At 38.4% G+C, this 25,631-nt stretch overlaps 1 long non-coding RNA gene across 1 annotated transcript in view; it reads right to left on the reverse strand.

Moving 5' to 3' along the window:
* Positions 1-18,968: 18,968 nt before the first annotated feature.
* Positions 18,969-25,631, reverse strand: part of LOC122562046 — a 31,107-nt gene continuing 24,444 nt past the window's right edge. The window contains exons 2-3 of the long non-coding RNA XR_006315196.1: positions 21,287-21,337; positions 18,969-19,030 (exon numbers count right to left, since the gene is read on the reverse strand). This is a non-coding gene — a long non-coding RNA (uncharacterized LOC122562046). The remainder of the gene's footprint in view (positions 19,031-21,286; positions 21,338-25,631) is intronic.

Below are 25,631 nucleotides of genomic sequence, written 5' to 3' on the forward strand. Positions count from 1 at the left end.
ACACTCCTACTTAATTTAATATAGCAACACAGAAATGATTTATTCCATGTAATAATCTGTGAAAATTCAAGAGGCCAAGAACTATTTAAAGTAAAAATTACTAACTTTATTTCTTATATTATAACTAACAACTATTTACAACTCCTTCCTCTAACTTAACTTTTACCTTCCTCTTCTATAATATTAGTCTGATAAAACCCCCAATTAAGATTTATGAAGCAAAACTTCTTATCTGAAAACCAGGCAGCTTTCGGTTTTTCTCTGTATTCCTGTCTTCTTTTCTTGTTCTTGGGGATTCTGCTTCACAGGTTACTGATCGATAAAGATACCTTTAAGAGAGCTATTTTTCTGGGCGGTGTGCAGTGTCATTGGCTTGGCAATTCTCCTCTCAACTGTTCAATATTCCCCAGTCTTATACCCCCAAAGCATTAGATTGTGATATTGGCTTTTAAGATCGTCAATATACTAAATTCAAACTGGATTGGAGTTTTTTTTAAGGGGGTATATTTAAACTAATTGGCCTGATTCAAATCTGTTGTTTGTCTCCAGGCAATCATCTATCCTAGCTACCCCATTGTATCTTACATTGTATCTTATTGAGAACACTTGATTCTGTCACTGCTAGCTTTTAACTCTCTTAAAGGTATAGTATACACACATCTTCATAACATTTACAAGTTTACTCTCAAAGTTTATTTTCTTTCTTTTTCTTGATTATCTTTTATTGGTTTCTAAAACTTTCCTCATCCTCTGGCTTTCCACTAATTTTACCACATTATATGCTTTTCTTTCAATGCAGTATCTTAATCTTCCTCGATTGACCCAGATTAGTTTAATTCCTTCCTAGAACCCTTCTTTCTCACTGTGAGGATATATCTTTATTGGACTATTTTCTTAAATGTCTACCAGAGTTCATTAACCACCTCTGTGCTAAAACTTATCCCAGCTCCATAAACTCTGTCCTCATTGCTTTGTAATTACATTGATTTAAGTTTAGCACAGTTGTTTCTGACCCAAGTTTCTTACCCTCAAACTAAATACTAAATTCTGCCATGTTATGGCTACTGTTTCCTGGAGGATCTTTTACATTGAGATCATTTATTAAAACTGCCTCATTAAATATCATTAGATCCAAAGTAATTTGATCTCTAGTTGGATCCATAAAATATTGTTTGAGGGAGCTGTTCTGAATACACTCTATCAATTCAACTGTATGATGCTTTAGTGAAACTGGACTCATTGTTTTGCATATAATTTTGGTATTATTACACTGAGGAGGGATGCAGTTGCATTGTAGGCAGTTCCAAGGAGGTTCAGTGGATTAATTCCAGAGATAAGGGGTCTGTCTTATGAAGAGTGATTTTAGGCCTATATTATATGGGGTTTATGAAGAATTCAATATGACTCTGCTATTTATATTCAGTTCAACCTATCATATTGTCTACACATTTGATGAAACAGCCTGCATTTATGAATGTGAGGCCTTTACTCGTTGTTTCGTGAAAGCAACATATTTTCTTCTGTAAGCCTCTCTTTTACACCTGGAATGATTTTGTGAATGACATAATATGCACTGAAAGTAGAAGCCTTTGGAGGAAATGAGAGCGTGATTGAAGAAATATGATTGAACAGTAAGAGACCGTGTACTGCAGCAACCCAAACATGGAATTAACTCCGTGATCTGTGCATGCATGTGACTACTTTTTTTATTCACATTCAGACTTCTTCCTTAAGTTCCCCTTATGGGCCGATGGTAGGAATGAATTCCTGTTATGGTAGGCCATGTTCCAGTTGTGTGTACAGATTCAAGGGTGTGTCAGATGATGGTGGACAGGGGGAAGGCTCCATCTGTGCCCCTGGTGATCATGTGGTATGTGTTTTGCTGTAGATTTGTGTGACCATAGCTTCAGAATTTGCAGATCAGTACTTCAGGCTTTACGACATTACAATTCAAATATCACTTTCCCCTTATTTTAGGCTCCAAAAGGCTCTTGAACTAATTATTCCAGGCTGGTATTTGATTTAAATCTTATGTCATGATCTTGGAAAAGAAGTATTGGCTACTACCAATGATCCTTCTCAAACATTGTGAATACTACACGTGTGTTATACAGAGAGCTATAAACGCTAATGAATGATAGCTCCCCTTCCTAACCTCATGTTTGAAGTAATTTGCCCAAAGTCTCCAATGGTGAAGAGCTAGACTCCAAATCAGAGGGTCACAAGTTCAAATCCTAGCCCTGGTGGATGTTTGAACTCTCTTAACCTTGTTAAGTGAATCTCTGTGAGCTCCCACCTGGGTTGTTAGTGTGACATTGTATAGAAGAGGAGAATACTATCCACTGGGAAGGTGGAATACTGTCAGGACACGTCACCCTCCACTCTAACATATGTCTGATTATGGATCAGTGCTACTGAGCCATTATAGATAGGCTATCATGAAATAGTCTTAAAGCCCTTACATTCTGACATCGACAATTAAAGGAGAAAGCAACTATATGATGTCAGGAAGCAATTTATATAAAATATCAATAGCAAGATACAATTGGACTTCAATCTAAGGTGAAATTGTACATTTCATTTACATTTTAATCTTGTCGAGTGATTTTAAGGAGTGTGTTGACTGTCAGTATGTATTGTCAGTTTTTCTCCCCCACAATAAAGTTAAGAGCTGACAACATTGATGAATGGAGCCTTTCCATTTTGCATATTCAATGTCAGCAACAAACTTTACCAGGTTAGCCACAGTATGTTTCAACGTAGAATTCCATCTCTTCGGCAATTCCCCATCAACATGGTGTCACTATTGATACCGCTGTCCCTTAGCCATTTAAATGCTGTAGTATAGAACTTACATTTCTGCACTTCATTAAATTCATAGTAATGAAATGTCTTAATGCACTGATAACACTGAGCAATCCAAAAAGTTTAGTGTGGTATGGAAAGAACAATTTGACATAGCTCATTTATAATTCCATGAGAGTGTTGAAAAGATATTGAAGTTTCCTTACTGCCACCTCATCCCCAGCCAGCCCCTCTCATTTGTCTGTGATTAATCTGTTCTTATCTTTCCCACAACTTCCTATTTGAATCAGATTTTCATTCTTGCCAGAACCTTTCCTTGAGTTAGGAGACCATAACTGACTGGTCTGAATTCAACTGACTTATCCTATAAGAGTTGTTTAGTGAAATGTTGTTGTGGGTGTGGGATAATGTTCAAATAACGACTGAAATCGGTGAGCGGCAAAAATAATCTCTTTATTCAGCAATCATAGCACAGGTTCGAAGCGGCAATAGAATCCTGAAATATAGTTCTTACAAGACCCCCTTTATACCCCGTTCTTATATATATTAAAATTCTGTTACTATGGTGTTAAACTTTTTATCTCTATTACTCAGAGCTTTGAAGGGCTTCTGTCCTGGGAGACAGGAGATGGGCTAAAACATGTGCTAAGTGCTGACTGCTACTTCTGATGAGACGTCTGTCTGGTCTGTTTGCATAATTAGGAGGTAGTCCTTTTGTCTTTTAAGTTAGTAAATATTAGTAAAAATGCTAGGCCTATTTTCTCTAAATATGTTAAAAATTGTAGCAATACGTAATAAAAGAATTCAACATATCAAACTGATTACTACAGCTGGGTTGTGAAATTTATTTACTATTTGCTGGTATGAGTTTCATTCATTCATGCAATTTCATGGAAATGCTTAAAGGGATAATGGCCCAGTTAAAAGGTATTTAACATATATTTAATCTATTCAGGTCCAGGAGATGGTCGGTAAGGGCTGATTAATTTTACAATGTTTCATGGAGACTTGGGGATGGCATTGTTCTGTATGCTGCACTTATTTAGAGGTAAATACTGCTTGTAGCAAGGGTTGATAAGATGTGGAAATGCAATAATGGCTTTGAAAGGGTTGCTTTTAAATTTGGATACTACAGATCCACAGTTTTAAGAATGAATGAATGAAACCGTGTTATAGTAAATAACAGGCTAGTAAAGGGTTATGAATGAATGAATGGGAACCTGGTATTAATGAATAGTGCTGGGAGTGAGTTAATAAAGATAACACAATATCTCACAGTTGCAGGGTGTAGTTGGTGCATTTCACTTTAATAGTGATCCAGGAGTTGAAATAGGTTTTTAAAGCTCTAACTTTATGCTTAAGTAGATCTAACTTCTCCAAAATCCCCAGTTTTAAGGGACTTTATTAAAGTGTTCCAGCTGCAGGAGAATTGCCCATTAGAATTTTCAACTGCCTGGATAATTCCTTTGAAGTCAGGTGTATCGGGATATTAATACTGTCCGGATGCACAACTTTGGTCTATTTTGCTGCAACACTAATTTCCCCTTCAGCATACCTGGGCATTTCTGCTTTTGTGATGCTGGTTGAGGAATTGGTTGAGACCGGAAGAACTTCAAATGGTGCCATGGGATCGTTTAGGATTAAATACCTCTGGCAATCCTATATGTCCACTGGCCTTTCCACAATATAACCATCTGTTTTTTATGTGTTCATTGTCAACCGATTTTCTCACTACCCCATCAAGGACTATGAGATGCTGATCTCTATGTAATAGGTATTATAGAAGGAATGTTGCTTGGCAGTGACTTCAGCTGAATATGTAAAAGTTGGGTAAAATCAATACTGGGCCTAAGCCATGGTGCATACTATGGCCAAGTAGCTTTCAGAAATAATGTCTGGATTCATGGCTGATGAATTGAGTGAGATATTGGAGGATTGTTGTTGTCTGCTGAATCTTATTCCAATGGGAATCATAAATGGAAGAGAGCAAGACAAAGTTGGTGGAAAAAATAAACATGATTTGAAACAAAATAAATAGATTGAAAGCAAGGCAGTAATAATCGGAAAAAATAAGGAGATCATTTATCATATTTTTGTATTGATTGTTGCCATTCCTTTAAAGCACTAGGAAATAGCTAAATATATATTTTGCCTAATATGACTTTGCTATTTTTTTAACAAGCTGTAGAATAAAATGGTTGAAATTCAAACAACCGTCTGAGAATTTAGTTCTCAAGCAGGAATTAATGGCTGTTACACTGTCAAACTGCTGACCAATATCTGTTTGAGTATCTGATGCCCAATTAGTCAATAAAGAAATCTAAATTATTCAAGATTACTGCAGTACCATGAGAGGTCCAAGTACAAGCAGTTCATCCTAAAATCTGACAATGATCTTAAACTGTCGATATTTAGTGATAGATTTAACAACCCACCTGATATTTGCTGTCATTTGAACTGTGTATCCAACTGTGTTACTGTTTGTTCCCTGTTTTCTGTCATGGTCACATGACACTGTTACACAGTAGAAGTAGACAGGCAGAGATGATGTGTAAATAATGTCCTCCCATTCTAGTGCTTTACTGAAATGGGAATTGAGAAGTATTGAAGGCAAAACAAACATTACTAGATTATCAGCATGGGGTGGTGTGGTGGCTCAGTGGTTAGCATTGTTGCTGGAATCGAACCTGGAACCCAGGTTTGATTCCAGCCTTGGGCAACTGTCTGTGGGGAATTTGTACATTCTCCCAGTGTTTGTGTGGGTTTCCTCTGGGTGCCCCGGTTTCCTCCCACAGTCTAAAGATGTGCAAGTTAGGTGAATTGGCAAAGCTGAATTGCCCATAGTGTTCAGAGTGTGTAGGTTAGGTGCAATAGTCGGTAATAAATGTAGATCAAAAGAGTAAGGAGTGGGCGTGGGTGGGTTACTCTTCGGAGGGTTGATATGGACTTGTTGGGCCAAAAGGTCTGTTTCCAAGCTGTAGGGATTCTATGATCGCTGTTGTGGTGGAAATATTTTTCAAAAGCATCATCAATTGTCATAGTGGAAAAAACCCAGCAGCCAATTTGCATACAGTGAGATTCCACAAAATGAAATGTGATAAAGACCAGATACAGGTTGTTTTGCTATAACACACGTTTTATTAACAAGAATTCACTGTAATGTGATTGATGAATTGGGGATATTGTTTCTAAAGCGCAAACTTTTAAAACATGTGTTGGCTGTAATGCGATTACATCGCCAATGCTTTAAGTGCTGTTTCTGCAGCGTGATTTTTCTATAACGTGGGGTTGCACAAGAATGCAAGCATCGCATTAGAGAAGAACTACCTGTAATCTGATTTGTCATATTTTGTTCACTATGTGTTTTAATTTTCTTTCCACAGGTCACCAAATTTGTGATGCTTCACCTTTCATCTGGAAATTTATAAGGAAAATACTGTGTTAAAATACTTGCACATTTGTATTTCAGGTCTTAAAACCCATTGGCTACCATCCTATATACCTGAATGACTACAGCCATCACTCAATCTATGCATTCATTCTGATGCTTTGATATGAAGTGGAAAAGTGTGAGACTGCCAGACGATGCTAACTGCAGCATTCCCTGGTTTCAACACTGAGCTGACTGCTGACTGAAAGAACATTACTGTATTAATATATTGCCATCCCAATGGGCAGGTACAACGTACTCTTCAGGTACTGCTGTGACCAGGAACAAGGCAGGATAATCCATACTGTACAGAGGAATGTTTGGCATTTAAATAACTTCCACTTCATCTGTTCTCAAATCCTACATGCCTTTACAGAAAGTGAGAGAAAGTCAATCACCAGCTATTTTAGGATTTGCATATTTGGCCAATTGTGTGATATTCCCAATTAGTTTGTTTGAATACTTTGAATTGAAAAGAAAAGCATTCTGGTGAAATTGCTACTTTCAGCATAATGTGGAAGTTGAAATAAATGAGGTATAATATCACTGATATATTATTTATTTCTTTAAAAGTGAACAATAAAACAACTGTCCTTCTGCAACAGTCAGTGGACAAGACAGAGCAGGAGGCCTGCCTCCCAGCTAGTAAACCATATGGCATTACTTTTACTTGCATGTCATCACACATGGATATAGATTGATTTCAGTCTCCTCAGTGGATAAAATATAAAAATCAAATCATTTTTCACCTCCTGTCCTCCCAGTACTTTTCTTGGCTCTTGTAATCTATTTTATGTCCTCCTGTCAGGCTTGTGAAATGGCCCTTTTGTAGTCTAATATTTCCACAAACCCCACTCCAACTGTTTAAGTCTTCCAAACAGCAAGACAAGGAACTGGAAAAGGAAATATCTCGTGTTTATCATCTTGTGCACTTTATTACCCAACAGTTTTGTTCATTGCCTCATCTAACCCTTGGAGTGCTCTGCAATGATGTTTATAATGTTTCTTTTCAAATTAAACACCCCATGCAACATGTTTGACATAACTTAACATGCTAAACTTTGCACAGATGACAATGATAGTGCTGAGGAATGCAAAAGACAGGAGGGAAGAAGTGGGTACATTTTTAAAACTGGAAGAGGCAGTAGGAAATAATTAAGGAACATACATTTCTGCATTGTATCAGGAACTGCTCCAAATCTTCCATACAAATCTCATCTCTCACTCTTCATCTATCCCTATCAGCATAACCCTTTAAGGATCCATAAAAGGATCAAGAACAAGATATAAGATATAAGGTAATTTGTAAAAGAAATAAATGTGAAGTGAGAAAATCTTTTGTTGATAGTGAATGGTTAGGGTTTGGAATGCCCTGCCTGAAAGTGTGTGGAAGCAGGTTCAAATGTAGTAGTGAAGACAGTATTTAATGATTATTTATATAGAAACAATATGCAGGGTTATAGGGAAAGGCAGGAGAATGGGGTACTAAGTCAGAATGCTCCTTCAGAGTGCCAGTGTAGACAGGATGGGCCAAATGGCCTCCATCCACACAGTGGAGAAAGTGCGGACTGCAGATGTTGGAGCTCAGAGTCGAGAGTGTAGTGCTGGAAAAGCACAGCAGATCAAGCAACATCTGAGGAGCAGGAGAATTGACATTTCGGGCATCAGCCCTTCATCAGGAAAGGCTGATGAAGAGCTGATGCCCGAAACGTCGATTCTCCTGCTCCTCAGATGCTGCTTGACCTCCTGTGCTCTTCCAGCACTACACTCTCAACTCCTTCCAAACTGTAACAATTCAATGATAGCACCATTCTATTTTCCTTATGTTTTCATTGAGAGAATGAAAGGCAGTGAATATATTTTTCCAGATAATGGCCCAAAATTTTACAATAAATCACATTTTTAAAAAATTAGCATTAAAAAGTTTTATGAATACTTGCACCTGAGTAAAATGTGTTGCATTTAAAAATATATTCTAAAATGTACAGAAGGGTGATAGAGTGAAATTCTTTTGGGTATAAATGACTTGATAAGACAGTAATCTCAGGAACATAGGGCAGCAGCATTACAGAAAATGCAAATAGTAATGGCAGCAACTATCTGCTTCATCCGAATTATTCTATCCTGTAACCAATATGAGAAAACATTGTTCTCCTGTGGGACTGATCGTATGGAACAGAGGAATTGAGAAACTGTTTGCGATCTTGTCACTTTCCATTTGAGGAGCTATTTTCTAAGGGTGGGCTGGGTGTGGATGACAGTGTGCTTTATAGCTGTCATGAAAACTGCCAAGGTAGAAGTAACAGATAAGGAACTGATTTGGTCAGGTTGCTGAGGGACATGAGAATACGTTAATTTGGGAACTGGATGGGCTGCTGGGACCACGAGTATTGATAAGCACCAATACAGACAGTTTGGGATGAATGGTCTGTTTCTATCTATAATGCTTCACTTAGAGAGTGCTGAACCCAACAGCATTGATGCATTTGAAGAAAAGTAGATCATTTCATGAGGGAGGAAGAAATAGAAAGACTTATTGATAGGGTGATGCGAAGTAAGATCGGCGGAGGCAATGGAGAACAAACACCAACATAAATCTTTTGCTCTGAATAGATTTTTAATGTACTTTCACACCGTATGTCATTTCTATCAAATACTATGGAACAATACTTTCTTATAAAACAGGTCTTGTCTTTTCAATATTTCCTTTCTCCCTTTCCTGAGAGGAATGCTGTTGTAGAATATACCTCGTAACAACAAGAGTAACAAATTAGGTTTAGATTGTATCTTTAAAATAATGAAGTATCACAAAATGCTGCACAAGGATAATACATGCATAAAGCAAATCATGATACCAAGTCACACAATGAGAGATTAGGCCAGATGGTCACAAACCAGTGCAAATAGGTAGGTTTTAAGGAGGAGTATGAGGTAGAGGGGAGGAGAGGCAGAGGGAATGTCTTCCAGAGTTTGCAGGGCTGAGAAAATTAAAGGTGTTAACCTGGAAAGTGAAGTGAGTAAAATCAAGAAGCAAGAATCAGAGGGTTGTGGTATTGAAGGAGATTACAGAGATAGAGACAGTTAAGGCTCTGACGATTACTTACAACTGAGGTGGATTTTTAAAATCAACACTCGAAGTTAATGTTTGACCAGGAATGAATGTTGGTCAGTGAACACAGGGTGATCAGTAACCGGGGCTCTGTGTGTCCTGTGGAGCAGCATTTCGGATGTCCTCAAGTTTATGGAGGAGAAAATGTAGGAGACCAGCAAGAATACCATACTAAACTATGAAAAGGTAAAATTTGGCTCAGGAGGATTAAGAAAATTAAATATTAATCAGACTTCAATTTGTGCTGTTATTGCCTACTCTTTACTATTCACTGTTATGGTATATGATGTATGCTGAAGAATGTCCCCATAACACTTAGTCAAAAATCACACAACACCAGGTTATAGTCCAACAGGTTTATTTGGAAATACAAGCTTTTGGAGCACTGCTCTTTCATCACTAGCTATCTGACGAAGGAGCAGAGCTCCTAATGGACTATAACCTGATGTTGTGTGATTTTTGACTAAGTATTATGAGGACATTGTGTGATTTTTAACTTTGCGAAAGTGGGTACTGCAAATGCTGGAAATTAGAGTCAAGATGGAAAAACACAGCAGGTCAGGCAGCATCCGAAGAGCAGGAAAATCAACGTTTTGGGTGAAAGCCCTTCATCAGGAAGCATTTTTAACTTTTATTTTTAACTTTGGTTTTTAACTTTGTCCACCCCAGTCCAACACCAGAACCTCCACAGCATACTTACCCACAATACTTGGCTTTGTTGGACACTGCCATCATAAAAATGATGCACAACAGAGTTTAAAACAAACCAACTCTAAAGGTCCTTTTCAGATTAGTTAATTAGTTAACGCAATTAAATTCATTAAATAACCTTTGGAGTCAGTGAGGAGAGGGGCATGAAGCTAATCCTGAATGTCAGGGATCTGAATTACAATTGTAGACTGGGGATCCTTGAATAATTTAGCTTACAAGTAATATGTGGGAGAGCAGCAGATTCAATTTTTTTGAAGTTAGAAAGAAAGATATTACATTGGATTGAACTGCCGGACATCAGGTGACTTTTTACAAACTGGCAAGTTTTTAGAAATGATTGTTTTTTATGCAAATAGTAACCTGCAGACATAGTAAAAGAAAGATCCTTGGCATTATTTAAACAATAGTCAGATCCCATGTTGAAAGGTCACAAAAATTTCTCTGGATAGTTAAATAAAGATGGGCTAAACTGTTTTGTTCAGGAGCAATTATCTTGAAATTGCATAAATAAAGGTGATAAATTAAAAGTGTGTCCCTTAAAGGGGTAAACAAAGTGCAGATGATTTATTCACAGTTATTATGTTCATCAAAGCGCAAGATAGTCCAAGTTGTTCTAAAGAGCTGTTGAAAATTCATGACAAACATTATTGATTCAAAGCCTTCCATTTTCTCACCAAAACTTTAACCTTTTTTTAATAAATCAAATGAAAATGACAGAATTTTTTTAGGCAAGTAATTTATGAAGCTGTAATCCCCAAGTACATGTAATGAGAAAACTTAGCTCATATGTCTCCACGAATGACTTTCAGAGGCATCCTGGACTCCCCGATTCCTCATCAAAATGATGTTTGATTGATTTTATTGCTCCCACATGGCATGGGAGACTTAAGCAAGTTTATTCATTGAATAACCAAATCTGTAACCATTGTCTTATGCAGAGAAAGAAATTGCGTGCATTGAATACAGCAAACAGAAGAATTGAAGTAGGCTTTGCAATGCTTCCCAAGAATCTGTTTATGGTTTAAAAGTGCAGTGCAGCATTACTGGAGAAGATAATGGGAGAGATAACATGACAAATTAGAACTGCCCTGAGTTATAGCTGATATGTTTGGCAGCATTTACAATGGCAATGTATTGTGAGTTCTTTTTTAATGCCATTATTTTTGGAAAGTGCAAACAGTACAATCCTTATTATAAAGCTTTTGTGTATGAAATCACTTTGTTCAGAGTCTTCAGAAATAGCATCATTGGAAAGATTGTACCACAACTGATGCTGCCTAGGGGTGCTTCATTAAAATTGGGAAACACTTGAAAGCCAAAATTCCTGACAATGTTTTTTTTTTTAACTGCTTGATCTCAGGTTAGCTGAAGAATTTGTTTTACAGTTCCCTGGACTAACACCAGAGAGGCTCCTGTGTCAAACAAATTTTATATTTGAGGGTTTATAGCCAATCACCCACTAAAACATTGAACCATATAACCTTATTAATGGTATGTGACTGGTTAAAAAAGTGGAATTAAATCTAAGCCAAAAATGTGTCAAAAGTTACTGTGTAGAAACTACAGATGTTGGATTACAGGCCTACTGTGCTGCACTATCTATCCACCTCAGGTTATGTGCGGTAATTCGACGACAAGGTAGATAGGATGTGCCACGTCTTTAGTAAGATTATTATAGACAGTAAATAAAGTAACCAATGAAATAATGTGCTACAGGTCTATTTAGCAGTGTCTGAAACAAGACATTTTACTAAGACTAATGTAGAAACATAAATGTGACGATTATAAAGGCTCACTTCATACATGATTGCAGCCTGATGCTTGTAATGTTGTAAATGGATTGTGGAGCCTCTGGCTCTAACTTACTGCAGGGAGGTGCTTCTATTTACTTGGAAGACTCCACATGCAGCAAGGGCTCCACTGCCAGCCTCAAAGTCTGGCAGGGCTACATATTTCATCCATCATTTTGGTAGAGGCTGGTACGATTACAACATTGAAAAGACATCGGGATGAGTATATGAATAAGGAGCGAAATGCTGGCAAATTGGGCTAAATTAATTTAGCATATCTAGTTGGCATGGATGAGTTGGACCGAAAGATCTGTTACCATGTTGTACAATGCTACGACTCCATCTATTTTGGGTTCAATTACCTTACTGGGTATTTGTTTCCATGGCATGTGAAACTCATCTGATACCCATCCACCCCTGCAAAACATGCCCAGCCACAGGAATACACTCAGGTGTACATCCACAAGAAAACCCAACTCATGAGGAAGGAAAATCCAAGCCATATTATCAGGGACAGTGTAACTGAAGCTTTACTGTGCAGAGCACCTTGAATATTTAACTCTTACTCCGGGCATCCAAAGCAGAAGTAATTCATTCACAGAACTGACATTTGTAAAGATTGCCTCAATGTGAGGAAAACATTGGAAGGTACCTCAAACCAGGAGAAAAAGGACAGAGAATTCAGCAATTTACCAAATTCAAGATGGATTTTCAAAGACAGGGAGTGGAACCAGCAAGACCAAAAGACTTACAAATGGAGTTGGCATGTCTGAAAATGTCACTATTGAATACTGAGTGTCAGGATAAGGGGATACAGAGATTCAAATGAGAAGACATTAAGTCATAGTTAATGCTGTATGGATAAGATGAGATTGCAATGGCAGAATGATACAAAATCATGAAGGCAAATCAAGTAAACAAAGTCATTTAAGATGCCTAAAATTGTGGGACAGTGAATTTCTGTATTAATAATTTCTGTTAATTCTATGATTTTAAGTTACTGTTCATTAATGCAGGCATTCCCTATGCTACATAGGGAAACACATTTGGGTTTGAATTCTGCTTCAGTCTTTTCTGGATAAAAGACAATTATATAATAAACTATAGAGATTGGCCCTAGATTGTAAAGGAACTGGAGTTCAGGGGCTGTATGAAGCCACCAAGTATTCTGACCTCTCCCATTAAGGAAGAAGAGTGAATTGTACCATAACAAACAACAAAAGGCAATGACTGTAAGTGGTCCATGGGGTAGCCCATGAACCCAAACTCCCTGTTTCAGAGATCATGAACAGCATGGATGAAGAAGATGATGAGATTCCAAAGCACATAAAACGGAGGCATAGTAGACCCCATGAAAAAATACATTGTTGATGTTTGTGCAGAGTAACATTTCATTGCGTTGCTCGCATTGTCTCTTTAACTCAAACTGACAGTGCATCTGAACTTGATATGTTTTGAGTTGGGCCAGACTTCGATCTTTGAGAATAAACTTAATGTTGCTCTATTTGGGTTGCTTCATGCTTCATGTCTCTCTCTCTGCTCACTGCAAATGGTCAAGAAATTAAAATCAGTTAAAATAGGTTATTAACATTGATTTGATCAAAGTATCTTCAGTTTGCTGGCTGACTGGTGTCCACACGAGCTGCAGTTAGATTAAGCCACACTTCCTGCATAATAAACCTTCAACAGTAAAACAATGTGTAGGTCAATCCTATACGTAATCTATTTTTCCTCCGAGAACCCTTGTAGATATTTTATCATCAGAGCTAGAAAGCCTCATGCTTTAGTTCAAGCGATAGTCACAAAGTCTTTTCCCAACCTTACTTCTTTGCACAATGTAAGTTTGAAGCAAGTCGGACTCTATTGCACTGAAAGCAAGGAGACACACAATTTATACGTGTCATATCAGCAGTTCAAAATCAAATCGCTATGTTCATTGCTGGAAAGGGAGTCTTGCTTCTGTTCTTTCTTTTCATAAGGTTTCCATGAGTCCTTGGCTGATCAAAGTCTGGACAGCTGCATATTATCATGTTTATGATTGTTGATTGAGAGCCAGCTGGTGACATTAGTTGACTGTGTTATACAAAGCAAACATTCATTCGGTCAACTGGCACAACTATTAGCCACAGCAGGCCCTGATGTGAGAGGCTGATTGCGTTTGTATGAAGACATATCTGTAATCTGTGGGGAGTGTGTTTCATTAGCTTCACCAGTTTGACTTGAAGCAGAGCAGGTGACACAAATTAAGATTTCTTTGAGCTAAGTTTTTAAAGGAGTGAACATGTTTAGATTCACTTAATGTTGCAGCTTGAAGTTTTGAACCGAATGATCAACATGAGTTGTTGAGGACTTAATTATTTTTCCAATGCCCCATTTCACTCAAGTGTGCTGCCTTTTCTTTTAATATTCAAGGAAAGCAATTAGCATCTGAATTAATTGAGAGCTGAACCTTCATCTGAATTTCATGTATTCTGAGCTTGAACCCCGAAATTAATTGGGAAAATTCCCACCCTTTCCTGCTAATCACTGGAAGTAATTTTGTTAGTACTTAGAAGCAAATCCAAGGACAGAATTCCGCTCCATGATCTTTGTAATGTAAGCCCTTAATAAAATAAATAATTTTTCAAAGATATGAAATAATGGCTCTTGTTGCCCTGTATAATAAAATCATAAATATATTTAAGAGGAACGATAACATGATTTGTTACACACAAGATCCTGAGCAATTCTTCTCTCCATATCCTATGGATGCCAATAGTTAGGACTGCTTTAAATGTTCTGGCTCAGAGGGTTTTACAAACTAGTTGTGAGTTGATACATTGCCAGAAACTGATTGTTAGAGAACATTGCTAAATTACCTGCTCTAATTGATGTGAAATATTCAGCATTCCATGGCTGGTGGATGCCGGATGATATTGATTGCTTCCTTCAATCTGATCTGATGAGTATAATTTTGGTTATCATTTATTTACTGATAGAAATTAGTTTAGACAAACTGTCTGTTCTCATTAGAGGTCTCCTCCTCTTTGTTGTGGAGGCACTTTCGGTGGAGATTAAGTTTCATCCAATTCTACCAGTTGTTAATCTGCATAAATCATGAAATATCAGACACGTAGAGTCATAGAGATGTACAGCAAGGAAACAGACAGTTTGGTCCAACTCGTCCATGCCGACCAGACATCCCAACCAAATCTAGTCCCACCTGCCATATCCCTCCAAACCCTTCCTATTCATATACCCATCCAGATGCCTTTTAAATGTTGCAATTGTACCAGCCTCCACCACTTCCTCTGGCAAATCATTCTGTACAAGTTCCAATCTCTGCGTGAAAAAGTTGCCCCTTAGGTCTCTTTTATATCTTTCCCCTCTCACCCTAAACCTATGCCCTCTTGTTCTGGAATTCCCCCACCCCAGGGAAAAGACTTTGTGTATTTATCCTATCCAATGCCCTCAATTTTGTAAACCTGTATAAGGTCACCCCTCAGCCTCCGGCGCTCCAGGGAAAACAGCCCCAGCCTATTCAACCTCTCCATATAGCTCAAATCCTCCAACCCTGGCAACATATTTGTAAATCTTTTCTGAACCCTTTCAAGTTTCACAACATCTTTCCGATAGGAAGGGGACCAGAATTGCACACAATATTCTAAAAATGTTCTGTACAGCCGCAACATGACCTCCCAACTCCTGTGCTCAATATTCTGACCAATTAAGGAAAGCATATCAAATGCCTTCTTCACTACCCTATCTACCTGCGACTTCACTTTCAAGGAGCTATGAACCTGCACTCCAAGGTCTTTTGTTTAGCAACACTCCCTAGGACCTTACCATTAAGTGTATAAATCCTCCTAAGATTTTCTTTCCCAAAATTCAGCACCTCTCATTTATCTAAATTAAACCTATTCTGCCACATCTCAGTCCACTGACCCATCTGATCAAGATCCTGCTGTAATCTGAGGTAACCTTCTTCGCTGTCCACTATACCTCCAATTTTGGCGTCATCTGCAAACTTGCTAACTATACATCTTATGCTCGCATCCAAATCATTTATATAAATGATGAAAAGTAGTGGACCCAGCACCGATCCTTTTGGCACTCCACTGGTCACAGGCCTCCAGTCAGAAAAGCAATTCTTGACCACCACCCTCTGTCTTCTACCTTTGAGCCAGTTCTGTATCCAAATGGCTAGTTCTCCCTGTATTCCAAGAGATCTAACCTTGTTAATCAGTCTCCCATGAGGAACGTTGTCGAATGCCTTACTGAAGTCCGTATAGATCTCATCTACCGTTCTGCCCTCATCAATCCTCTTTGTTACTTCTTCAAAAAACTCAATCAAGTTTGTGAGACATGATTTCCCACACACAAAGCATGTTGACTATCCCTAATCAGCCCTTGCCTTTCCAAATACATGTACATCCAGTCCCTCAAGATTCCCTCCAATAACTTGCCCACAACCGACGTCAAACTCACCAGTCTATAGTTCCCTGGCATGTCCTTACCACCTTCTTAAACAGTAAAAACATGTTAGCCAACCTCCAGTCTTCCGGCACCTCACCTGTGACTAATGATAACGCATATATCTCAGTAAGAGGCCCAGCAATCACTTCCCTAGCTTCCCACAGAGTTCTCAGGTACATCCGATCAGGTCCTGGGGATTTCTCCACTTTTATGTGCGATATGGACATTTTTCAAGATGTCACCATCTATTGCCCTACATTCTATATCTTCCATGTCCTTTTCCACAGTAAATACTGATGCAAAATACTCGTTTAGTATCTCTCTCATCTTCTGCGGCTCCACACATAGGCCGCCTTGCTGATCTTTGAGGGGCCCTATTCTCTCCCTAGTTACCCTTTTATCCTTAATGTATTTGTAAAAACCCTTTGGATTCTCCTTAACCCTATTTCCCAAAGCTATCTTATGTCCCCTTTTTGCCCTCCTGATTTCTGTCTTAAGTATACTCCTACTGCCTTTATACTCTAAGGATTCACTTGATCTATCTTGTCTATACCTTACATATGCTTCCTTCTTTTTCTTAACCAAACCCTCAATTTCTTTAGTCCCTGTACCTACCAGCCTTTCCTTTCACCCTGACAGGAATATACTTTCTCTGGTCCCTCGTTATCTCATTTCTGAAAGCTTCCCATTTTCCAGCCGTCCCTTTACCTGCGAACATCTGCCCCAATCAGCTTTCGAAAGTTCTTGCCTAATACCGTCAAAATTGGCCTTTCTCCAATTTAGAACTTCAGCTTTTAGATCTGGTCTACCCTTTTACATCAGTATTTTAAAACTAATAGAATTATGGTCTCTGGCCCCAAAGTGCTCCCCCCACTGACAACTCAGTTACCTGCCCTGCCTTATTTCCCAAGAGTAGGTCAAGTTTTGCACCTTCTCTAGTAGGTACATCCACATACTGAATCAGAACATTTCCTTGAACTCACTTAACAAATTCCTCTCCATTTAAATCCTTAGCACTATGGCAGCTCCAGTCTACGTTCAGAAAGTTAAAATCCCCTACCATAACCACCCTATTATTCTTACAGATAGCTGTGCCAGTCCTGCCCATCCCTGAGCCATGTTACTGTAATTGCTATGATATCCCAGTCCCATGTTCATAACCATGCCCTGAGTTCATCTGCTTTCCCTGCTAGTCCCTTTGCATTGAAATAAATGCAGTTTAATTTACCAGTCCTATCTTATTCTCTGCTTTGTCCCTGCCTGCCCTGACTATTTGACTCACCTTTGTTCTCAACTGTACCAGTCTCAGATTGATCTCTTTCCTCACTATCTCCCTGGGTCCGACCCCCCCACCTTACTAGTTTAAATCCTCCCAAGCAGCTCTAGCAAATCTCCCTGCCAATATATTAGTCCCCTTCCAATTTAGGTGCAATCCATCCTTCTTGTACAGGTTACTTCTGCCCCAAAGAGCTTCCAATGATCCAAAAATGTAAATTCTTCTCCCATACACCAGCTCCTCAGCCATGCATTCATCTGCTGTATCCTCCTATTCCTGCCCTCACTAGCTCATAACACCTGGAGTAATCCAGATATTGCTACTCTTGAAGACCGCCTTTTTAATTCCTGCCTAACTCTCTGTAATCTCCCTTCAGAATCTCAACCTTTTCCCTTCCTATGTCATTTGTTCCAATGTGTACAATGACTACCTGCTGGCTCCTCTCCCAATTGTGGACATTCTGCACCCTCTCGGAGACATCCTTGATCCTGGCACACGGAAGCAACACACCATTCTGATTTTACACTGCTGGCCACAGAAACGTCTGTCTGTACCTCGGACTAGAGGGTCCCTGAACACAATCAATCTCTTGGAACACGATGTACCCCTCATTGCATTAGAGCCTATATTGTTCCACTCATTGGACAATTAAACAAATAAGGTTCACTGTTTAGAACTGGGTTGTGAGGGGGTGGCAGCGTAGTGGTAGTGTACCTATCTCTAAGCCAGGAAGATCAAGTTCACGTCCCACCTGCTCCAGTGGTGTGCATGAACCTCTGGGATCAAGTGGATCGAAAGATATAGAGCTGGACTGGTTTAGGTCTTTTGTGCCATGATGAACATGTTTCTACCTTTAGCCTAGAAGACCCGAGTTCAAGTCCTATCTGTTCCAGAGGTGTGTCGTAATATATCTGAACAGGTTGATTAAAATATCTTAGAACAAGACTGGATGAGGTCTCTTGTGGCGCAGTGATAGCGTCTCTATCCTGTCCAAAGAAATCCAAATCCGTGGCCTCAGATGTAGGTCTAAGTAGGTTAATGTAAGTTTTGTTTTAGAATAAGATGGATCAATAATTTGAGAACGGACTAGTGGATTATATGAAAATTATATAAAAATGCTTTCTGTTTCCAGGAGATGATTATTTTCACTCAGTTTTGTGTGGAAAAGCAACCCTGGCACAATGATGTGAGGAACCATTTCAGAATGGTTGTGTGCCAAGTGCTATGCCTGTTTAAAGTCAGTGAACCCACATCCTGAAAACAAATCAAGCAATAAATTTAGCCGTTTTCAAATGGTATTCAGCTTTTTTTTTCAATTCTTTATTTGTGTCATTATTAACCAAAAATGAGAAGACTAAAGAGACAAGATTACCCCTCCATCTTCTGATTGTGTTAATATCCATGTGCAAATTCCTTTTTACAGAAAAGTTACTGTAAACTCTATGAGCAACTGTCTGGTAAATTAAAGAAAGAAAAAGAACAACATTAGATGCAATATAAAAATATTATTTGCTTGGATTTACCTATTATGCGACAGAAAGATCTCATAAGAAGCTAGTGCGTTTACATCAATAACTACAATTTCTTGGTAAAATGCTTATCAATCAATAAGTTTCTTTTGAACTAGAATGCAATATCGAGTATTTTAAAATCACTACTTTTTTCAGCATTTGTCTGTGATCTGAAAGTCTGAAATTCCAGCAAGGTCCAAACAATAAGAACAAACACAGTCTGAATGATTAAAGTTCTAACAAATACACCACCTCAGAAGAGAATACAAATGTAAAATAGTTACTAACTTGCTTGAAAGCAGGCGAGATTAGAAAGTTTATTTAACGTCTTGAAATGTCAGTAGATAATCCTATCCCTACCTGTCTTACAGAGTTTCATTTTCTTAACATTTTATCTGTGTTTAATCACATCTGAGGTTAAATTATATGTAGTTAATGAAAGTCTTGTAGACCGATCAAACTTTTCATACTTTTGGATGTTATAATCTTGTCTCACTTGAGATGAAATTAGGAATTTAGTGATTTGTCCACCGAAAACAAACAGCCTTCGGGGAAAGTTTAAAATAAGAATCTAACAACATGTGTAAAGATAGATTTTGTATCTCTCCTTATAGCACAGAACGCGATGAAACATTGACAAAAAGATCTTCTTTATTCAAAACATACATAGTTTCACTTCTTGACTGAAGAGACAGAGCCTCAGCTTGGTCTATTTCAAATATTTCAGGATCGCCCAGTTAAAGCTCTCATTTATATTTCTCATCCAATCCTTCTACTGTATCTGGAGATTCCCTTATTTACTATCTTTAAATGTAAGTTTTACTTGGGTGCACCTTGATAAATTTTGCCATATTAATTCATAACAATGTCTGTAATGACTGTATCAATGGACGAAACAGAGCATTTGGAGCCTATTGGTCCCTGAACATATAAAGTGAAACTGTGTTATGTATTTGTAGGTGAAGTAAGTCAAAACTTTTGCTAAAATGCCAAAACAGGGGGTATTGGGAATATATGAATTTCCACACAGTACTGCCAATTATTTCCATTTAGTATCTGTGAAGTCAATTCTTCTCATCAGTAATATAATAGTTCACTGAAGGGAATGATTGTGTGATTTATCAATCCATCAGACACATTCCAATGCAAACTTGATGGATCCATGGAGAAGTGGAATCTGTATGGGAAAGCAGCATTCTGTCTGAAACATATTTCTAGGAGGAGGCTGAACTAATAACTCACTAGAGATGAAGGCTCATATTTGATACAGGCAATGCATTTGGTTTAAACAGTGCATACGCAACAGGGAACAGTCAAATACAAAGATTTTGAGCTGGCTGCTTAAAGATATCTGGCAGAGTCATGTGTTAACTCAGAACCAATTTTTCATTTCTTCATCTGGGAAAGAGCTAACTTTACACATCCTGCTGAGAGTGCAATACACCCTACGAGGAACTTTAAGAATAGTAACTTATTTAATATTCTTTGTCAGCACCATTTTCCACATAACACTGACTTGTGGAAAATGTTTTCTTTCAATGATCTTTTAATTATAATACACTTGCCTTTAGGATGAGCACAAAGTAAGCATACTTACTGTGCTCTATCATTTTGCTAAACATGAATTACCAATTGTCTAAAAGTCCTGGGCTCATCTGAGCATGAAGACTAAGTGCCTCAAATTATGTGTTGGGTAGAGACCTGTCTTACAGGTCAGTGTTAGTAGGCTGTCTACTTACCTCCCATGTGCAACACTGTTTTGACGCTGGTGTCTTCTAACTGATTATTAAGTGACATACCTGAAGTGGGTTCGGGTCTGACAATTTTACATCGACCAACACAGAATCCTCTCATTATCACATGAAAGAACAGCTTTAATTGTTATGTACTGTGTTACTTGTACAATACAGCCAGATAGAATGGAAAACCAAAAACACATTGCAATTTGTAAAAGATGTTAACACTCTTGATTCAGTTTAGCAACCAGCTTTTGATCAAACATTTCTCACTGGAATCTCTGGCTGTCTCAGGGTCATTCAGATCCATGCATCTCTTCTAATCTTGTCAAGTCTAACTGTTACATGAGAAAGCTCAAGGGAAAATGAAATGGCCATCGTACCTGACTGTTATATCCTGTCAGTTAGTACAAGGTAATAGTAATAGCAATTATGCAGAAGATATAAATGAATACTGCATTACCTTCCGGCTGAAGGATGGTTCCTCAGGGAAATGAAAGAAAAATCCAAGTGGCTAAATTAAAGAAAAAAATGCATTTACATCTTGAAAACTTCCAAGTGCACTTGGGCAGGACAAACAAGGCAAGGAAACACATGATATACGGTTGGACCCTTGAAAACACTAAGGATCAGAGGGCCCTTGGTGTGCAAGTACACAAGCCCTTTAAGGTATCATGACAGTTGGATGAAGGGGTTAAGAAAGAATAAGGTATATTTACCTGTATTAGTCATGGTATTGAGTTTAAGAGCTGGGAGGTTATACTGGAATTGCATAAAACATTGGTTAGGCCACAGCTACAGTATTGTGTGCAGTTCTGGAATCCACATTATAGGTGGGATGTGACTGTACTGGAGAGAGTGCAGAGGAGATTTACCAGGATGTTGCCTCGGCTGGAGAAGTTTAGTTCTGAAGAGAGATTGGACAGATTGAGGTTGTTTTACTTGGAGCAGAAGAGATTGAGACAAGATATGATTTGGAGATGCCGGTGTTGATTGGGGTGTACAAAGTTAAAAATCACACAACACCAGGTTATAGTCCAAAAGGTTTAATTGAAAGCACTAGCTTTCAGAGCGCCGCTCCTTCATCAGGTGGTTGTGGAGTACACAACTGTAAGACACAGAATTTATAGCAAACGTTTACAGTATGATGTAACTGAAACTATACATTGAAAAATACCTCGATTATTTATTAAGTCTGTCATCTGTTAGAATGACCGTGATAGTTTCACTTCTTTCATATGTAAATCACAAAACGTTTTTTAAAAGTTACATTGTCAGGTTAACTGTAACAATTGGTGTTAGCCGAGATAAGATGTTGAAGGTGTTAGCCCCCTGTGTTCTGTTGTCTGTGCCATAATGTTTAGACTGATTCTAATCTAAAAAATATGAGTTAACAGAGCCTTACATGGATTCATGCAGTTTTTAAGCAAAGTACAATGTAACTCTGAAGTACAAATTCACCCTACAAACATATATGTGTATGTGTGCATGTATATGTGTGTGTCTGGGGTGGGGGCTTGTGAGTGTCTGTGAGAGTTTATGTGTGTGTGTGTGTGTGTGTGTGTGTGTGAGTGTAAAGTGGTAATTGAATGTATAATTTCAGTTACATCACACTGTAAACTTTTGCTAAAAATTCTGTGTCTTACAGTTGTGTACTCCACAACCACTTGATGAAGGCGCAGTGCTCCGAAAGCTAGTGCTTCCAATTAAACCTTTTGGACTATAACCTGGTGTTGTGTGATTTTTAACTTTGAGACAAGACATGATTGAAATGTACAAAGTTATGAAGAGCATGGTTGGGGTAGATGGGAAGAAACGTTTTACCTTTGATGGACTGATCAACAACCAGCAGACATAGGTTTTAGGTCAGAGTTTAGAGGAAGTGTGAGGAAAAACCTTTTCACCCAGAAGTTGGTAGGAATCTGAAACTCACTGCCTGGGAGGGTGGTAGAAAGAGATACCCTCATAACATTTAAGCAGTATTTAGATCTGTACATGTAATGCCAAGGCATACAAGGCTACGGGCCAAGTGCTAGAAAATGGAATTAGAATAGTTAGGTGATTGTTTTTAACTAGTGCAGACTTGACAAGCCAAAGGGCCTTTTCTGTCCTCTGGATCTCTATGATTCTATGATTATTTTCTTGTGTGCGTTAATCATCTTTACAAACTGTCATTATAGCACAGCACGACCAACTCTCATTTATGCCTCTAACTCTATTTTAACATCTTTCTAATAATTTGTGTGATGACATTTTCTGCAACACCTATGTCTCAAATAAATTGCTTGGCTCCCATTATAATGAAACATAGAATAATGAGTATGATGTTAGGCAGATTGTATAATTACAGCAAGCTCAGTTGCCATTAATACAAATTGACTCAAAAGAAAGAACAAACAAGCCCTTATTTATATAATACTTTACACGTCCTCACACATCCAAAAGTGCCTCACAGCCACTGAAATACTTTTGAAATGTAATCACTATTGTAATGTAGGGAAAAATGTAGTTAACTAAATATAACGAAGGATCTGCAAACAGCAATATGGTAAGGATCCAGTAATCGGTTTCTATGCTGCTAATTGAGTGATAAATATTTTTCAGGGCACTGCAGCAGAATTCTGCTCAATATATGTTCTGTTACAGCTCATTGGGGTGGTGGGCTGGAACTCAAACCCCACAATTCTTGGACTTGTCACAAAAGTTAAATATTTTATTAAAGTGTGTAAAATTCCCCATTTACCTATCTTTTACACTCAGGTTAACAGAAAGCATGGATCAAGTTTCTGTACTTACGTTAAAAATTTAATTAAAATTTATTCATTTGACATCTGATTAAAAATTCTTTTTGGGGTAGCACGGTGGTTCAGTGGTTAGCACTGCTGCCTCACAGCATCAGGGACCCGGGTTTAATTCCTTTCTGTGTGGAGTTTGCACATTCTCCTCGTGTCTGTGTGGGTTTCGTCCAGGTCCTCCGGTTTCCCCCCCACAATCCAAAAGTGTGCGTGTTAGTTGGATTGGTCATGCTAAATTGCCCATAGTATTCAGACATGTGCAGGCCAGGTGGATTAGCCATGGGGAATGCAGGGTTACAGGGATAGGGTGAGGGGGTTGGGTCTGGATGGAATGTTCTTCGGCAGTTCAGTGTGGATTTGATGGGCCAAATCTACTTTCACACTGTAGGGTTTCTATGAATTAATATATATTACAAAGCAATAGATTCTAGCTAGACGTACAATACAGACAAAAAAGAAATTGTGCCATGGTTGGGGGTACTAACTGGGAAGGCAGTTCAATGGTCCCTGTCCACAGGTAATGATGATCCACAGCACCAAGGATCCAGGTTCAATTTCAACCTTGGACACCTGTCTGTGTGGAGTTTGCAATTTCTCCCCATCTCTGCTTGAGTTTCCTCCAGGTCCTCTGGTTTCCTCACACAATCTAAAGATGAAGTTAAAAATCACACAACGCCAGATGATAGTCCAACAGGTTTATTTGGAAGTACAAGCTTTCACAGCACTGCTCCTTCATCAGGTGGTTGTGGAGAATAAGTTGGCCTATAACCTGGTGTTGTGTGATTTTTAACTTTGTCCACCCCAATCCAACACCAGCACTTCCAAATCATGGTAGTCCAAAGATGTATAGCTTAGGTGAATTGTCCGTACAAAACTGCCCCATAGTGTCCCAGGGATGTGAAGGCTAGGTGAATTAGCCTTGGAAAATAATGGATTACAGGGATAGGCTACAGGGGTATGGGTCTGGATGGGATTCTCTTTGGAGGTTTAGTGTGAACTGAACGGGCCGAATGACTTGCTTCCACACTGTATGGATTTGATTATTCTAACTCCAAGAACTTTCAAAGCTGTCTATTCTTGATCTTCCTTTTATCCACCTTCCCCTTACATCTTTACAGCTTTGCATCTAGATGTTTGATGTAATGTTTTATTCTTTTTCTCAGGGTTAGTACAAAATTCAATTTCTTTCCTTTTCACTCAAAAAAGCCCCTTGTAATTGGCTTCTTAATGTTAACTTCTATTACATCTCAATTGAAATGTACTTTGATGTGGGATAAAAAGAAAATTAAATATTTGCTGTGGTTAATCAAGAAGGTTAAAAACAGGGCAGCTGATTCACCGCCTCCTCAACTGGAAAATTTAAAAAGAATAGCAAGATCGAATCTCACTAAATGGAAAGAAGAGAAAAGCATTAGGTTTCCTACTTTTTTCAAAAACTGTTGAGGAATTTCCTGACTTGTTCAGAGCAAACTGCATTGTATAAATAAGGGTCCTGAGTCTAATCAACTTTGGTACTTGACCAACTGGTAAGTAACAAAACAATCAATGGGACTGATTAAACCTGACATTAAAATTTCAAATCTGGAGACTGATACCAAATGGCTGGAATGAGTCCACCAATAACACTGAGGGAGAGCACTGAGCCTTTAATTCCTCGCATTTTTCTTCAGGTTAAAGGTACAGGTATGTACTTGGTCCACACTTCTGCCTGTCTCTTTGTGGCGTAGGTAGAACATTCCTTGTTCCAATCTTTCTCTCATCTCTCCCCACAACTCTTCCTCCATTTATAACAATGACATCATCGGTGCTGCTTCCCTCTCTTATTCTGAACTGGATCCCTGAACTAAGTCACTCTAACTCTGCCATAGCACAGACATCTCATTAAAGATCATGGACTACAATTCTGCTTGTATTGTGTCCACTTTATGGCTCTCACCCACCTCATCCTCTCAAATTGTTTACCTTTCCCACCCTTTGCATTTCCTACTCATTCAGTGAAGACATTTTATCGCC

The sequence above is a fragment of the Chiloscyllium plagiosum genome, chromosome 24 (assembly GCF_004010195.1).
Source record: "Chiloscyllium plagiosum isolate BGI_BamShark_2017 chromosome 24, ASM401019v2, whole genome shotgun sequence".
NCBI lineage: Eukaryota > Metazoa > Chordata > Chondrichthyes > Orectolobiformes > Hemiscylliidae > Chiloscyllium > Chiloscyllium plagiosum.